This window comes from Polypterus senegalus, chromosome 14 (genome assembly GCF_016835505.1).
Source record: "Polypterus senegalus isolate Bchr_013 chromosome 14, ASM1683550v1, whole genome shotgun sequence".
In the NCBI taxonomy this organism is placed as follows: domain Eukaryota; kingdom Metazoa; phylum Chordata; class Cladistia; order Polypteriformes; family Polypteridae; genus Polypterus; species Polypterus senegalus.
The window spans coordinates 138,067,579-138,086,262 of NC_053167.1; positions in this window are offsets into that span (position 1 = coordinate 138,067,579).

Here is an 18,684-nt window from a genome sequence, read left to right on the forward strand (position 1 = left end):
TAAGGTGCTAGGAGTTGGGTGGTTCGGTCTGCTTTTAGTATCGTGAGATTTTGCCAATGGCAAAAACCCAATGGTCTGCATTTTGGAATATCATTGTGTGTAAAACCTCGGCAGTGATGTGAATAAGAGGCACAAACAGAACTGATTTGCCTATCGGACAAAGATTGGAGGAGAAGTTTCAATTCTCTGTCTGTCTCCACTAGGGTTATCCTCACCTGGGCAAAGCTGACAGCACTGTGAGAATTCAGTGCCTTCAGTACCATCTTGGCCTCCCTGTGAAGGGGTAAACTGAGATATGCAGGTGGATAAGCCTGTGGTGTCCTGGACAATGGACTATCTGTCAGACAGACCCCAGTTTGTGAGACTGAAGGACTGAGTGAGCAACACTGGAGCACCACATGAACAGTCCTGTCTTCTCTTCACTCTGTACACCACCGACTATACAGTGGGTATAGAAAAGAACCCCCTTTGAAATATTCCCATTTTTTTGCTTTACAGCCTTAAATGAAAACACACACAAAAAAATATTTCTTCCCAGCTTTACTTACTCAATGCAACCTCTAACATCCAAGTGAAAAATATTAAAGCTACAGTTCAGACAAATTATAAAAAATCAAAAACAAGACCTACTGAGATTAATAAAGGATCACCCCCCATGTCAGTGTCATTTTGTTGATTCCCCCCCTTTTGCTTTAATGGCAGTCTTGGGTCTGTTGGGATTCTTCTCTATGAGCTTTGAACATCTAGATTGAGTAAAATTTGCCCCCTATTTTCTATTGATGTTCAGTCAAATTGGATGGTGAGTGTTGGTGGTCTGCTATCTTCCAATATTTCCACAGATTTTCAGTGTGATTTAGGTCTGGGCTCTGACTCGGCCACACCAGGACATTCACCTTTTTCTCTTACAGCCACTGTGTGGTCAATTTTACTGTGTGCTTCAGGTTGTTGTCATGTTGAAAGGTGAACATTCTGCCCATCTTCAACTTTCTGGCAGAGGGTAGCAGGTTTTCCTCAAGAATTTGACAGTATTTTGCCCCATCCATTTTTCCTTCTACCCTAACCCCAGACCCCCACAACCGGATGCTGCCACTTCCATGCTTTACTGTAGGTATGGTGTGTTGTGGATGGTGGGGTGCATTGGTGGACTGTCTGGTATTGAGGCCAAATAGTTCAATTTTGGTCTCATCTGACCATAAGAACTTTTTCCACTTGACATCAGAATCTTCACGGTGCATGTGGCTTTTTGCTTGTAACCCTCCCGAACAAGACGCAATTGTTGAGCGCTTGTGAAATTATTGTCACCTGCACACCATTAATGACCACTCTTTGCCTTCAATGTGGCCATTGGTCTCTTGGTAGCCTCTCTTACCAGTTTCCTCTTTGCTCTTCCATCCAGTTTGGAGGGATGGCCAGATCCAGGGAGGGTCCTAGTAGTGCCAAACACTCTCCACTTCTTTATTATGGACTTTACTGAGCTCCTTGGCATTGTTAAAACCTTTGGGATTTTTTTTTTGTATCCAGCTTCTGCCTTCTGTCTGTCCACAACTCTGTCCCTGAGATCTTTTAAAAGTGGCCTGCCACCCAAAGTCAGTTGTTTGCTGTCAGTTGCACTTCCAAACAAGGGCATGAATGGTCCAGGAACAGCTTCACTAATCACGCTCATTACAACTGATCACCGCCAGTAACCATGGTCTGCAATGGAAATGGAGGGCACTGACACCTGATTGAGTTTATGAGCGGTGATCCTTTATTAATCTCAGGATTTCTTGTTTTTGATTTTTTTTTTAATTCTTCTGCACTGTAGCTGTGATATCTTTCACTTGGATGTTATTGATTGCATTGAGTAAGTAAAGCTGGAAAAAATATTGGTTTGTGTTTTCATTTAAGGCTATAAAGCAAAAAAATGGGAATATTTCGAGGGGGGGGATTCTCTTCTATACTCACTGTAAATATAACAGCAGGTCACGTCACTTGTAGATATTCTGAGATGATTCTGCACTTATGGGCTGTATTGGTAAAGGGGGATCAGAGAGACGAGAGGTGTCACTGGAGAACTTTGACAATTGTCTGCAACTTAACATCAGCAAAACCAAGAAACTGCTCATTGACATTCACTGCCCCAAAGAGCCTCAATGCCCAGTCCCTATTCAGGGCATGAATGTTGAGGTGGTCCACTTCTTCAAGTGCCTGGGGATCCACATGAGTGACCGGTTGGACTGATCTTGGGACATGGAGGAGCTATATGAGAAAAAGCAGATCACTTTAAGTGACATCCTTCACATTTTCTACATCTCTTTGATGGCCACTGTGGTGTGCTGGGTTGGTTACATCACTCGCCAATTATGGAAAACCTCGTATGTCACATTTTTCAAGTTTTTCTGCAAATTGAGAGAATGATGTCACCCGTAAAATTAACAATCTCTAGATTTCATTTGTCTTGAGCTTCACTTACACAATATTGTTTTTTTCATTTGCCATTTAAATCACGTAATCATAATCCAATGTTTTCAATGGCAGGTGGTCTTTCCTCATTGCTCAGTGGAGTTACTAGGTTTTTGTCTTGCAATATGTAAAATAATGTGTACATACTAGCTTCTTCCATCATTGCTGTGACCAGAATGATGACATATTTGGCCATCACCAGTACCTTGTAACACCAGGAGAGACCTAGTAACTCCAAAAGCTCAAAAGAAAATGGCACTTACTAGGTTTTTCCATTGCATATGAGATCATTTCAGGTGAGGCCCATCGGATCAACAAGTGAATTAAAAGGGCAGGCTTGGTTATGCGATGCATCCTGGACCCCCTGGAGGTCATAGAGGACAAGGACAAGAGAATTCAAACAAAACTGAGTGCCATTATGAACACTGCTGCACATCCTCTACACTGAGGACTTTCAGACAGTAAATTATTCAGAAGTGGGTCAAGAAATGTGATGGGAGCTCCTATATACCAACAGCAATGTGCATATATAGTGCCTTACTTGGAATGGGACCATGAAGTTCGAAGATTTGTCTTATTACTTTTGCTTTCTAGTCATTTTGTTGTGTTTTTAGACCAAAGTGTGAGTGAGTATGTATTTATTTATCTACCTGTCTTATATGTAAATGTCTACACATGGATGTTTGTCTGTCTGTCTGTCCGGTCTGGAAGTGAGAGGTGGAGTTGGGGTAAGGCCTGCACCTCCAAGGATACACAAGCGAGGCCAGCACGGTGGCAAAACAAAACCTCAGAAGAAAGAAAAAGTTGCATAGCCGCTAATACAGAAGTGATGCGAGCAAATAGCCAAAACGAAACCTACTAGGAGGGAGACAGCCAGAGTAGTTCTTTTCAATTACCTGACATCTCTACATTTCAATCTTTTTTCTGACGATTTCAATAGTTTCTAGGACCCCAGGCTTTTTACAGTATGGGCTTACACAGCTAGTTTTATATATTTATTTATTTAAAAAGGTTCTGTAAAAAGCCTGCTTTCCCCCTGTGAACAAGTAACAATCTGTCTATCAATCTATAAATATAGTGCCTTTCATATCTATCTGTCTGTCTGTTTGTCTTTTATATACAGTAGTTCATTTCATATCTCTTTTTATCTGTCGTTCTGTCTTTTATGTAGTACCTTTCATGTCTGTCTATCTATCTACAGTGCATCTGGAAAGTATTCACAGCGCTTCATCACTTTTTCCACATTTTATGTTACAGCCTTATTCCAAAATGAATACAATTCATTTTTTTCCTCAGAATTCTACACACAACACCCCATAATGACAACGTGAAAAAAGTTTACTTGAGATTTTTGCAAATTTATTAAAATAAAAAACCTGAGTAAGCACATGTACATAAGTATTCACAGCCTTTGCCATGAAGCTCCAAATTGAGCTCAGGTGCATCCTGTTTCCCCTGATCATCCTTGAGATGTTTCATTGGAGTCCACTTGTGGTAAATTCAGTTGATGTGACCTGATTTGGAAAGGCACACACCTGTCTATAGAAGGTCCCACAGTTGACAGTTCATGTCAGAGCACAAACCAAGCATGAAGTCAAAGGAATTGTCTGTAGACCTCCGAGACAGGATTGTCTTGAGGCACAAATCTGGGGAAGGTTACAGAAAAATTTCTGCTGCTTTCAAGGTCCCAATGAGCACAGTGGCCTCCATCATCTGTAAGTGAAAGAAGTTCGAAACCACCAGGACTCCTCCTAGAGCTGGCTGGCCATCTAAACTGAGCGATCGGGGGAGAAGGGCCTTAGTCAGGGAGGTGACCAAGAACCCCAATGGTCACTCTGTCAGAGCTCCAGAGGTCCTCTGTGGAGAGAGGAGAACCTACCAGAAGGACAACCATCTCTGCAGCAATCCACCAATCAGGCCTGTATAGTAGAGTGGCCAGACGGAAGCCATTACTTAGTAAAAGGCACATGGCAGCCCTCCTAGAGTTTGCCAAAAGGCACCTGAAGGACTCTCAGAACATGAAAAACAAAATTCTCTGGTCTGATTTGACAAAGATTGAACTCTTTGGTGTGAATGCCAGGCATCACGTTTGGAGGAAACCAGGCACCGCACAACACCAGGCCAATACCATCTCTACAGTAAAGCATGGTGGTGGCAGCATCATGCTGTGGGGGGCAGGAACTGGGAGACTAGTCAGGATAAAGGAAAAGATGACTGCAGCAACGTACAGAGACATCCTGGATGAAAACCTGCTCCAGAGCGCTCTTGACCTCAGACTGGGGCGACGGTTCATCTTTCAGCAGGACAACGACCCTAAGCACACAGCCAAGATATCAAAGGAGTGGCTTCAGGACAACTCTGTGAATGTCCTTGAGTGGCCAGACTTGAATCCGATTGAACATCTCTGGAGAGATCTTAAAATGGCTGTGCACCGACGCTTCCCATCCAACCTGACGGAGCTTGAGAGGTGCTGCAAAGAGGAATGGGCGAAACTGGCCAAGGATAGGTGTGCCAAGCTTGTGGCATCATATTCAGAAAGACTTGAGGCTGGAATTGCTGCCAAAGTTGCATCGACAAAGTATTGAGCAAAGGCTGTGAATACTTATGGACATGGGATTTCTCAGTTTTTTTAATTTTAATAAATTTTCAAATATCTCAAATAAACTTTTTTCACTTTGTCATTATGGGGTGTTGTGTGTAGAATTCTGAGGAGAAAAATGAATTGAATCCATTTTGGAATAAGGCTGTAACTTAACAAAATGTGGAGAAAGTGATGCGCTGTGAATACTTTCCGGATTCTATCTATCTATTATATAGTGCCTTTCATATCTATCTATCTATCTATCTATCTATCTATCTATCTATCTATCTATCTATCTATCTATCTATCCTGTGTAGCTGTGGAGTTGTGAATGAGTTTTTAGGGAGCAGTATTTCTTGTTTTCTTCTCCAAAAAACAGGTCAAACACACTTATTTTTAACTAAGTCTTGAGTTTGCCAATTGCATAATTACCTGCAAAACATTTTAGTGTCAGTTTTGTAAAACTTTTAAGAGATTCAGATCCTACCTGTTTCACTCCTCACTACACAAGCCTGTAATACCACAGTGTAAAAAGTAACAAAACAAGGCAAAAATAAAAAGAACCAGGAAATGGAAAAAAACACCAGAAATCATTAACCCATCCATCCATTGTCCAACCCGCTATATCCTAACTACAGGGTCACAGGGGTCTGCTGGAGCCAATCCCAGCCAGCACAGGGTGCAAGGCACGAACAAACCCCGGGCAGGGCGCCAGCCCACCGCAGGGCACAAACACATCAAGCACACATACTAGGGACAATTTAGGATCGCCAGTGCACCTAACCTGCATGTGTGCAGACATGGAGAGAACATGCAAACTCCCCGCGAACCCAGATCTCCTAACTGCGAGGCAGCAGTGCTACCACTTGCAACACCATGTCTAAATCATTAACCATCAAATCCAAACTTAGGAGAAAAGCCAAAGCTACCTGTGTCAAAGTTTACCCCAAAAATCACAGGTCAAATAAAAAAGCAAAAGTCCTGGCTCTCTTAAAGAATTTGAATTGCCAACCAATTCTTATTATGTGGTTTGTGACGCCCTGAACTCTCGCACCATTCATGACCAACAGGAAGTGAGACACGTAGATGAGATCTGAGGTGCAAAAATAAGGACTATCTTTAATATATACATTTGCACCTTCCAGGATTTATGCAGTGAAAAACCAAAAAGAAACTATTTTTGTTCTCGCCAGAATATCAAAGAATATCCTGGAAGTTATTTAAAAAAGAAACAAAAATAATCCAAAGGTCAAATGAGCAGTCAGCGCACCATCTCTCCTCCCCAGTGACCTGCTGGAGGTCATTTTGTAGGCTCTGCCAGTGCTCATCCTGTTCCTCTTTGCCCAAAGGAGCAGATACTGGTGGGTCCTACTGATGGGTTAAGGACCTTCTACGATGGGCCCTGTCCAGCTCTCCTAGAGTAACTGCATGTCTCCTGGAATCTCCTCCATGCCTTTGAGACTGTGTTGGGAGACAGAGCAAACCTTCTGGCACTGGCACGTATTAATGTGCCTGCCATCCTGGAGAAGTTGGATTACCTGTGCCATCTCTGTGGGGTCCAGGTATTGGCTCATGCTACCAGTAGTGATGCTGACTGTAGCCAAATGCAAAACGAGGGAACAAACAGATAAGGAGGGAAAGATGTCAATGGCCTCAACCTGTAAAACTATTCCTGTTTTGGGGGTCATCTCATTGTTGCCCCTCTAGTGCACCAAAGCAGCTGAAACTGATTAACAAGCCCCTCTGCTACTTAACTGACCAAATGAATAGGCCAGAAGTTTCATTGACTTAATGTTACACTCGGATTAAAAAGTTTTCCTTTAATTTTTTCGAGCAGTATATATAGAGAATAATGAATAACAAATACTAACATGCTTCCTAATAAAAAGGGTAATAGTAAAAGAAGACTTGTACACAGAGTCTGCTGAGATAACAGAAGCTGGATAAAACATGAAGGATAAGATGCACTCACTAAAGTCAGACTGAGGCTGAAGTAAACAAGGCAATGGGAAGAAGTCTGAGTCATGCAGTAGCCGAGTTGCACTCAGGGAGCTGACAGAGGAGGATAAGCAATCTTGGTAGGACATGACAAAATACTGTGTAACGAAATATGTGAACAAGCTAACTGTGTTTTAGAATGTAAGTGGGAGAATCCCAAAGGCTTCCTAAAAGACCCCCTGAGAATTCATGAATCAGTACGGCTTTGTTGTGTGTCATTAAATATGACCTGAATTCACAAGGGATCAAGAGTTTCTGTCCTCTGTCCTTTGCCACAACACATGTGCTCACCTTGGCTGGTTGATCACCAGGAGTGCTACTCCATTTTGAAACATCTGCAGTGGCTTGGTGACACATGCCGGTACTTCTGTCAGTAGAGAGATGCAGTACGCCAGACATGACAGACCAAAGCCTGCCCCAGGAGTTATGGTGCGTGCTCTGTCAGAAAGGGTCTGATCTTATAGAGACAGTGTGAAGAAGCAATTTAGAAGGCTAACAGAATGTTAGGTTATATAGTGCCCTGGTGTGTGGAGGTTATGCTCAAGCTTTATGATGCACTGGAGTACTCCTCATCTGGAGTATTGTGTGCATTTTTGGTCTCCAGGCTAGAAAAAAAAGACAGCAGAAAAGGTCCAGAGAAGAGCGACTAGGCTGATTCAGGGGCCTAGAAAGTATTGTCTTACCTAACAGGTCTAAACGCTAAAATAGTATTTTTACAAGTGACCCACTTATTAAGCAAGAAACAGTTCCGGCTGGAAAAAGACTGGACTGGCCAAATGTTCCATTCCAGCTTTACAAAGAAAACTAGAGCTGTGGGAATTCTTTATGCTCCCAATGTGGATGATAGGGACTTCATCCAAAATGTATTTGCATCCATTCCCAATGTGAACATTCATACAATTATAATGGCTGGGGACTTTAATTGTGTTTTAAATCCAGACCTAGATAGATCTCCTGTCACAGGGGTGGTGACATCTAACACTGCAAAGACAATTGCACAGTTTGTAACTGACCACAACTTATTAGACCCCTGGAGATTTCTAAACCCAAACTCAAAAGAATATTCCTTCTACTCACTCTACTCAAGAAATGACTATTTCTTTGTAGATAACTATTTCTTGCCTACGATTAAATCTTGTAAATCTTGCAACTTCAGGGAAACCCTGAAGGTCTTCTGAAGAGGACAGATTATCTCATATCTTTCCCACAGAAATAAATTGGAAACCAAGAAGGTTTCAGAGCTAATCAACAAAATTACTAGAATAGACCAAGAACATGCCAAGTGTCCAAGGGAGGTTCTTCGTGGGAAAAGGCAGGCTCTGCATTCAGAACTCAACTCTTAACAACTAAAGAAACTGAACAACTCATTTTTAAATCAAGATATCATTACTATGAACATGGAGAGAAAGCTAATAAGCTCTTAGGTCAACAAATCCTCAAGCAAGAAGTTGACAATGCAATCCCAGCAATCACCAACACGAACGGAGATAAAATCATTGACCATTAAAATATAATGCACACATTTAGAGACTACTATAAATCCTTATATTCTACTGAGTTTAAAGAAGACAGCACACAATCTAATGTATTTCTGGATGCATTAGAGACACCACAAATAGATACTCTTAGTGCAGAGGAATTGGATAAACCTCTGGCATTATCAGAATTACTAGATGCTATAAAGTCACTTCAGAGTGGGAAAGCAGCAGGCCCTGATGGCTAACCTGCCAAATTTTATAAGAAGTTCTCCACTCTGCTAGCTCCCCTTTTATTAGCAACATTTACAGAAGGTAGAGACAATAAAATTCTACCTCAAACTTTTCGCCAAGCATTAATCACCGTCTTTCCTAAACAAAATAAGGACGTATTGCGATTTGCATCTAACAGACCAATTTCACTTCTGAATAATGATGTTAAGATACTCTCCAAAGCTAGAAGGATGGAGAAAGTGCTGTCTTCGGTAACATCACAAGATCAAACTGGATTTATTAATGGCAGACACTTAGCTTCCAATCTTCAACGTCTGTTTAATGTAATATATTCACCTGCAAAGTCAAACATCCCAGAGATATTATTATCCTTGAATGCAGAAAAAGCATTTGTCATGATTGAATGGAACTACCTTTTCACTACATTGGAGAAATTTGGGTTTGGCCCAAACATGTGTGCATGGATCAAACTACTGTATACCAGTCCAGAAGCTCCAGTTTGTATTAACACCATTAATTCAGAATACTTTAAACTAGAACGTGGTACCAGACAAGGATGCCCCTTGTCACCACTACTTTTTGCAATCGCCATTGAGCCACTGGCAGTTCACTGTTGAAATGCTTATGAGATAAAGGGGATTATGAGAGAAGGACAGGAACAAAAAGTTTCCCTAGATGCAAATGATATGGTACTGTATATATCAGACCCACAAAATACTGTGCCTGCAGTCCTAAAAGCACTAACAGAATTTCAAAAGATTTCTGCTCTCCGAATCAATTTGAATTAAAGTTTACTCTTCCATTGAATTCTGAAGCACACAATATTAGATTTGAGACCTTCCTTTTTATCATCACAAATCAGTTTAAATACCTCGAGGTAAACATCACAAGTAAACATAAAGCTCTTTATCAACAAAATTTCGCCATCTGTATGGAAAAAAATAGGCAAGACTTGCATAGATGGTCAACCCTTCATCTCACTTCAGCTGGAAGAATTAACATTGTTAAGATGAATATCCTTCCTAAGCTTCTCTTTTTATTTCAAAACATTCCAATATACGTCAATAAATCATTTTTATCTCATTTATTTGGAATTCAAAACATCCACGTATCCAAAGTGCGACCCTACAAAGACCTAAGACAGAAGGTGGCATGGCTCTACCTAACTTTCAGTTTTATTACTGGGCAGCAAACATACAAACTATAAAAACCTGGACATGGACACAAATAGATGAACATACACAAGCTTGGTCCATAATAGAAATAAAATCCTGCAGTACTTCTTTATATTCCTTGCTTTGTGCCCCAATAAATGCAAGTTATCGCCAATATACTAACAACCCAATTGTGCTTCACTGACTCAGAATATGGAACCAATGTAGGAAGTATTTTAAGATAGAGAAGCTGCACCTCTGCACAAGAACCAAGAACCACCTTTTTCCACCCTCGCAAACATATACAGTTTTTAATGTCTGGAAAACATTTGGGATTAAATCACTTAGAGATCTGTACATAGACAACGTCTTTGAATCCTACGAACAATTACATTCTAAATTTAACTTTCCAGCAACACATTTGTTTCACTACCTTCAAATTATAAACTTTTTTAAACGGAACCTGCCCGATTTTCCTCATCTTGCACCCTCCTCTATGCTGGAAAAAATATTGCTCAGTTTCGAGGACTCAGACAGCATTTCTGCAATATATAAAACCATTTTACAGTCCTTCCCTTTCAAAGATCCAAGAGAACAGTGGGTAAAGGATCTCTCACTCAACATCTCGGAAAAGGAGTGGTAGGTAGAAATACACAGAATTTACTCGAGCTCAATATGCGCATCTGTTTATGTTTTAATTACAATTATACATGTTTTTGTATGTATGTGTGGAAAAAAATTAATTAGTAATTTTTTTTTCTTTTTTTACTTTTCTAAAGGAGACTGTTAAACATCATTCCCTTGATTTATTGTTGTAGTTATTATTGTATTAGGGTTTACTATGCTTATCCAGGGCCACTTTTTAACACCATTCCCTGGGTTTACAGTCTTAATATTTCAAGACTGTTAAAGATTATATTTTATGCTTATAGTATTTAGACTGTATCAACAATAGATATCTCAATTTTAATCCTCATACACCGCTGCTGGTGGGCTTGTTTTGTTTTGGACGTGCTGTGTCTCTAGGTATGTCAGAGGACTGGGACTTTGTGAAGTGGGGTCCAGCCTCATGTGGGGAGGCAAAATGTGGGAGTGGGGGGACAAGCATGGGAGAGAAAGAGAGCTAGCTATCTCTAATCTATCCTTTGAATCCTTATAATTAAAATTACCAACATAACAATAGACTGCATGGCAATAACCCCTGGGAAAATTGGAAATTAAGGCCAAAGCTGTCTCACTTTCGGTTAAGACTACAAAATAACATCAAAAATTCAGAATGTTACATGGGTTGGAGACAGTGGCGCTGACCAAAAAAACAGGAGACAGAGCTAGAGGTGGTAGAGTTAAAGATGCTAATATTTGCATTGGGTGAGACGAGGATGGATAGGATTAGAAATGAGGACATTAGAGGGTCAGCTCAAGTTGGATGTTTTGGAGACAAAGTCAGAGATTGTGTTTGTTTGGACATGTGCAGAGAACAGATGCTGGGTATATTGGGAAAAGGATGTTAAGGATAGAGCTGCCAGGGAAGAGGAAAAGAGGAAGGCCTAAGAGAAGGTTTATGGATGTGGTGAGAGAGGACATGCAGGTGATGAGTGTAACACAGCAAGATGGGGAGGGCAAGAAGATATGGAACAAGATGATCCACTGTGGTGACCCCTAACAGGAGCAGCAGAAAGAGGGAGAAGAAGAAGATCAAGAAAATGGGCGCACAGCTGAAGATTTGCTAAGGGTAAATTTTGCATAAATATTAGGAAGTTATTCTTTACACAGAGAACCACAGACACTTGGAATGAGTGACCGAGTAGTTTGGTAAACAGCAGGACTTCAGCGACTTTCAAAACTCAACTTGATGTTATTTTAGAAGAATTAAGTAGATAGGTCTGGCGAGCTTAGTTGGGCTGAATGACCTGTTCTAGATTGTTCCAGTGGTCTAATGCGGCGTTTCCTAACCTGTGGAAATCGAAGTAGAAGCTATTTATTGAAACAATCTAATTTTTTGCAACTGTTTATGGTAGAAACATCACACAGAGTATGTTGACTATTGGCTCTGTGGTATTCGTGTAAATGACCGCAATATCATTCTGCACGTGGGGGATGTAATGACGTAGAATTCCTGAAGTGTGGAGAAACTGTGAGGAAATAACGGAAGGCAAATGCTGTTCTCTAAAAATGTAATCTTTAACTCTTTCATGTCTGATGTCAACTTTTGTCAAAATTCAGGAGTAGAGGATGGTAACCAGCTGTTAACTGCAACAAAATGCTTACATTTTAGTTCAACTCTCTTTGCTAGAAGGAAAGTTACATGGCTTTGTTGATTTAACCTCGATTCACTAAGCGTTCTTGAGTAGCGGAGAGCAAACAACCTCTAAAATGGCACCGACATCTGGCGAGAGACTAAAGTGAATGTGCAAAGCAAAATACTCCATGGACATTTTACGTAAATTCGTTGAATAGGACTCTGACTCGTCGGACACTGAGTTTGAAGCAAGTGATCTGGAGATGGATATCAAAAATGAAAGTGAGGTACCAGCATCATCTGATTGGTCCCCAGCTGATCATGGTGCTGAACACTTTCGTGTAGCTGATGTGCCTGCAGCAGTGTTTGCCTAGGAGGACCATCACTTATGATGAGAAGAGGTACAAACCATATTTTGTCACACTGCAACCGCCACGCACTTGCTGTGTGAAGACAGCCAGGGAGCTGGCCCACCATGCATTCCTGCTGACCATCAAGGTGCCCCCACGAAGTCACTGCCACCAGAGATGCCAAACATGCACCAACAGCAGCCACAGCACATAGCAACAGATGTTTTACATTGACTTATGTGTGAAACCATTGTTTTGTGTGCTTTTCAGAAAATATTCAGCCCTCAAAGAGTTAAAATTGTTGCACCCTTGGCAAATGGAGCGAGGAACACAATTGATTATGTGTTGTTTCATTTATTCATTTATTCTGTTTATCTGTAAAATGTTAAACAATTTATGTTTACATTTTTTGTTTATAGTTTTCACGGTGCTTGTGACAGTATAACAACGTTAATAAAGAATGTAAAGTTTGAGACGTGAATAAAGACAAAGGCACCGGTCTGCGACTCTCTGCGTGTCAATCTAATTAAATCAGGGGCTGCTACGATTAGTGGCGTCACTTGTCATTTCCAGACTGAGGCCTGTCTGCCCGTAAGCAAACTTCAGAATTCAAGTTACAACTCATACCGTTAGACGTAACTTCTATAATCGTTAATATGTCAGTTATTGTTTTTAGAAATAAGAAGTGATAGCATTCTTATGACTATTTATAATATTTGTACTGTAATTTAATTTTTATTATTATAGAATTAAATAATTTAAATTGTGGAATTATTAAAATTACTAAAAAATGTCATGAAATTTAATGAAACCGAAGAAATGTTTGAATTTTACATATATTTTATCACATGGATTTTAATTTTAAATGTGTCACATGTGTGACTGTATATTTTGATGATAAAAAAATATTAGCGATGCCCCAGTCTGATCCAGACTTGAGCATTTGTGCCAAAAGTGCATTCCCAAGTTAAAATGTAGTGTTGTTGGGTGAATCTCAATATAATCAAAAATCTGAAAATGTGCCTAAAAACTTTAGGGAGGCGCCACAAAAACTAATATGAAAATATGGGGCACACATGGAAAAAGGTTGAGAAACATTGGTGTAATGAATCTGTAAGACCAAGAAACCATTGTAATGTTTTCCCTGAAGGATAGCTGGTCATCTGTCACCACCCCCAAGGTAAAACATACTTTTTAGTAATTAAAGTGTGTACAAAACATGCTCATAATGATACTTACAAAACATTGCAGCCTGTCTTTGGTTCAAAAGAAGACCCTGGAGGCAAGTTGATTTTCACAAAGTATGTAGTCTTCTTGGCACTATCAGTAATTTTTATCAGTCTGTCAATTGCATAACCCTAATCTACTAAATCAATTCATCTATTGACCATCTCCAACAAACCTGCCTCAGGGAGAAAAAAGTTGTAAAGAACTGAAAGACCTTATGCATATTGTGTAAAAAATCCACATTACAACACCTAAATCAAATCTAAAAACATTCTTAAAGACTTTCTTTTTAAAAAGCCTTAAAGTACAAATGCCACATAGATTAAGGTTATGTCTTTGGCTGGATTTTTGTCACATGAACATACTGTGGATTCAGAAAATACTCAGACCCCTTCACTTTCTGTGCACTTTATTGTGTTGTGGATTTACTTTTAAATGAATAGATTTGACATTTTTTCCATTAATCTGCAATCAATAACCGATAAGTACAAAGTGAGAACATTTTTACAGAAAAGGTTGCAAATTTACTAAAAATCAAAAACTGAAATCTCTCATTCTTAAAAGTTCAGAACATTTGCTCTGGCACACTAGATTGTGCTAAGGTGCCTCCTGTTTGCTTTAATTCTCCTTGAGATGTTTCTAGAACTTGATTGGTGTCCACCTGTTGCCAATTGAACTGACTTGACATCATTTAGAATGGTACACGTGTTTTCCTGTGTATAGAAAGTCCCACTTCTTCTTTCGGCTGCTCCTGTTACAGGTTTGCCACAGTGGATCATCTTGTTCAATATCTTCCTGTCCTCCCCATCTTGCTCTGTCACACACACCACCTACATGTCCTCTCTCACCACATCCATAAACCTCATCTTAGGTCTTCCTCTTCTCTTCTTCCCGGGCAGTTCTATCCTTAACACCCTTCTCCCAGTATACTCAGCATCTCTCTTCTGCACATGTCCAAACCAATGCAATCTCACCTCTCTGACTTTGTCTCCCACCCGTCCAACCTGAGCTGACCCTCTAATGTCCTCATTTCTAATCCTGTCCATCCTCGTTACACCCAATGCAAATCTTAACATCTTTAGCTCTGCCACCTCCAGCTCTCTCTCCTGCTTTCTGGTCAGTGCCACCGTCTCCAACCCATGTAATATAGCTGGTCTAACTCCATCCTGTAAACCTTCTCTTTCACTCTTACCGATAACCACAAATTGTCACAAATTACTCCTGCACTCTCCTTTGCACCTCTCTTCCACAATCCCTGTTACTCTGTACTGCTGATCCCAAGTATTTAAACTCCTCCACCTTCGCCAACTCTACTCCTTGCATCCTCACCATTCCATTGACCTCCCTCTCATTCACACACAGTTATTCTGTTCCTACTGACCTTCATTCCTCTCCCCTCATATCTCCACCTCTCCAGGGTCTCCTCAACCTGCTCCCTATTCTCGCTACAGATCACAATGTCATCAGCAAACACCACAGTAAACGGGGACTCCTGTTTAATCTCGTCTGTCAACCTGTCCATGACCATTGCTAATAAGAAAGGGCTCAGAGCCGATCCCTGATGTAATCCCACCTCCGTCACTTCTACCACAGACCTCACCACAGTCACACTTCTCTCGTACATATCCTGTACAACTCTTACGTACTTCTCTGCTGCTCCCGACTTCCTCATACAGTACCACAGCTCCTCTCGAGGCACCCTGTCAAATGCTTTCTCCAGGTCCAAAAAGACCTGCATGTCAGGACATAAACCAAGCTAGGAAGTCCAAGGAATTCTCTGTAGACAGCTGTGATGAAATCGTGGTGAGGCAAAGACAAGGGGGAGGAGATAAAACCATTTCTAAAGGTTTGAGTGTTCCCAAGGGCACAGTGGCCTCTATTATTGTGAAATGGAGAAGTTTGGAACCACCAGGACTCTTCCAAAAGTTGGGCGCCTGGTCATACTGAGTAACCAGGCAAAACGAGCATTGGTCAGGGAGGCAACTAGGAACCCAGTGGCCACTGTAACAGACCATCAGAAGTCCTCTGCCAAATGGAAGAGCATGTTGGAAGGATAGCCATGTTAACAGCATTCATATCAATCAGGTGTTTATGGTAGAGTAGTAAGACAGAAGGCACCCAGGATTTAATGATATATGGCAGCCCACTTGGACTTTAAAAGTATGAGGATAAACATTCTTTCATCTGATGAGAATAAAAATGTAATTCTTTGGGCAGAACACCAAGCAATATGTCTGTTGAGGGTGCACAGCAACTCAGACTGGGGTGGCATTTCACCTTTCAGCAGGACAATGACCAACAGAATACAGTGTAGAGAAGACAGGAGTGGCTTCAGGACAATTCTCGGACTGTCCTTGAGTGGCCCAGACTTAAACCGTATATCTGAGGAGGTACATGAAGATGGCAGTTTAGAGACAATTCCCATTCAATCTAATAGAGTTTGACTGGATCTGCCAGGAAGAATTGGATATTATGGGGATTACTCAGTCATGGCTAAAGGAGAGTGATGGACAGGAATATAATATTAGTGGTTAGGCATGCTTCAGGAGTGACAGACAAGGAAGGAAAGGAGGAAGTGTGACACTATATGTGAAAGATGATATTAAGGCCCAGAAATTTAAAATGGAAGAAGAGAACTCGTTAGAATCACAGTAGATTAAGCTAAGAATGAAGAAAGTCAGAAATGTGGCTATTAGAGGTAACTTTAGGTTGCCAAATTTGTAATGTACATGTGCAATAAAGAGCACATAGCGATCACAGGCGACTTTAACTTTGCAAACATTGATTGAGAAGCTCCTAGTGGAAATACAAAAGAGGAAACTGACGGGGCTAATTGCAAATGACCGTTTCCTCACCCAGTTTGTTTTAAGTCCAACATGTGGGAACTGCTGTCCAGATCTCATCTTCACAAGCAATAAAAACAGAGTAATAAATGGAGATGTCGGGGACATTGCGTTAAAGATGCTAAGATTTGCATTGGGTGTGACGAGGATGGACAGGATTAGAAATGAGGACATTAGAGGGTCAGCTCAGGTTGGACAGTTTGGAGACAAAGTCAGAGAGGCGAGATTGTGTTGGTTTGGACATGTGCAGAGGAGAGATGCTGGGTATCTTGGGAGAAGGGTGCTAAGGATAGACCTGTCAGGTAAGAGGAAAAGAGGAAGACCTAAGAAAAGCTTTATGGATATGGTGAGAGAGGACTTGCAGGTGATGGGTGTAACAGAGCAAGATGGAGAGGACAGAAAGATATGTAAGTAGATAATCCACTGTGGCGACCCCTAATGGGAGCAGCCGAAAGAAGGAAGAAGAAGTACCAATTAAGTATCATTTAAATGCCACAGCCTACCTGAGTATTTGTGCTGACCATGTCCATCCCTTTATGACCGCAGTGTCCCCATCTTCTGATGGCTACTTCCAGCAGGATGACATGCCATGTCACAAAGCTCAGATCATCTCAAACTGGTTTCTTGAACATGACAAGGAGTTCTCTGGACTCAAATGGCCTCCATAGTCACCAGATCTCAATCCAATAGAGCACCTTTGGGATGTGGTGGAATCGTAGATTGGCATCATGGATGTGCAGTTGTCAAATCTGCAGCAACTGCATGATGGCATCATGTCAATATGGAGCAAAATTCCTGAGGAATGTTTCCTGCACCTTGTTGAATCTGTGACCTGAAAAATTATGGAAGTTCTGAAGGAAAAAGGGGGTCCAACCGGGTACTAGCAAGGCGTACCTAATAAAGTGGCTGGTGAGTGTATGTGCAAACTGTGGTTGTATGACAGAGAAGGTCATGAAAGAAAGTCTTGGAATGTTCAAGTTATGAAATGTGTAAGTGCATAGAAGATTCTAGCTGACAGTCTGCACCTTCACAGAAATATCTGTATATGGAATGGAATGACTTTAAACCAATCAGAAAATAAGCAGAAATGTTTGGGTTCCCGAAATTTCTATGAATGTCACCATTGAATAAATCGATGTAAATGTCAAATGTGTTATGAAGGTTCTGGAAGGAGAAGACTATGTAAACAAGTTGAGTATAAATAAGTGTGTGTATCTTTGCTCTGTGACTTTCTCTTGCACTGCTTGCTGTGCGGGGTCCATTTTCATAAAAAGAGAAATAAATGCATCAGGACAAGCTTCCTCCTGCCTGGTTCATTGATGACTTATTTATCCAGGGTATTTTTGTCACAGCTGCGGTGGGTTGGCACCCTGCCCAGGATTGGTTCCTGCCTTGTGCCCTGTGTTGGCTGGGATTGGCTCCAGCAGACCCCCGTGACCCTGTATTCGGATTCAGCGGGTTAGAAAATGGATGGATGGATGGATTTTTGTCACAGGAAGGAGTCAAATGGTGCTTTTCCACTGCATAGTACGGCACAGCACGGTTCAGTACAGCTCACCTTGGTTCGGCTCAGTTCGGCTCGGTTTGCGTTTCGACTGCAGTTTAGTACCGCTTTAGAGTGGGCGGATTATTCACGTGTCGTTATAGTTGCGCGCCTCTACTGCTCGCTCTTCATTTTTTTTAACTTGTCCCTACACTGTTTGTAAGTCCGATGGTAGCCATGTGCGCCCAAGAGCTTAGCGACCTCCTGAAAAACTTTTTCATTCCGCGTCCCCCCATCCAGCTCTCGCTGGATCCGCTCCTCGGCTACCAACGAGAGGAACATCTGTACTTCCTCAATAAACCACGAAACAGCCATTTTTGGTTAAAACAAAATGGTGCGTCCGAACCTTCGCTGGCTGTGCTAAAAATCTAGCGGGTCTGTTGTGTCTCGTGTCGCAAGTTCAGTGACGCAGTAATGACGATTTTCTCCGGCCAATCAGTGACCAGTAGAGTTAACACGTCACATTTTGGTAACGGTTCGGCGCGCTTGGAACCTCGGCTGAGGTGGTACTAAAAAAAGGACCAGGTACCAGGTACTGTTCCCAGTGGAAACCCCCCCAAAAGTGAGCTGAACTGAACCGTGTCGTGCCGTACTATGC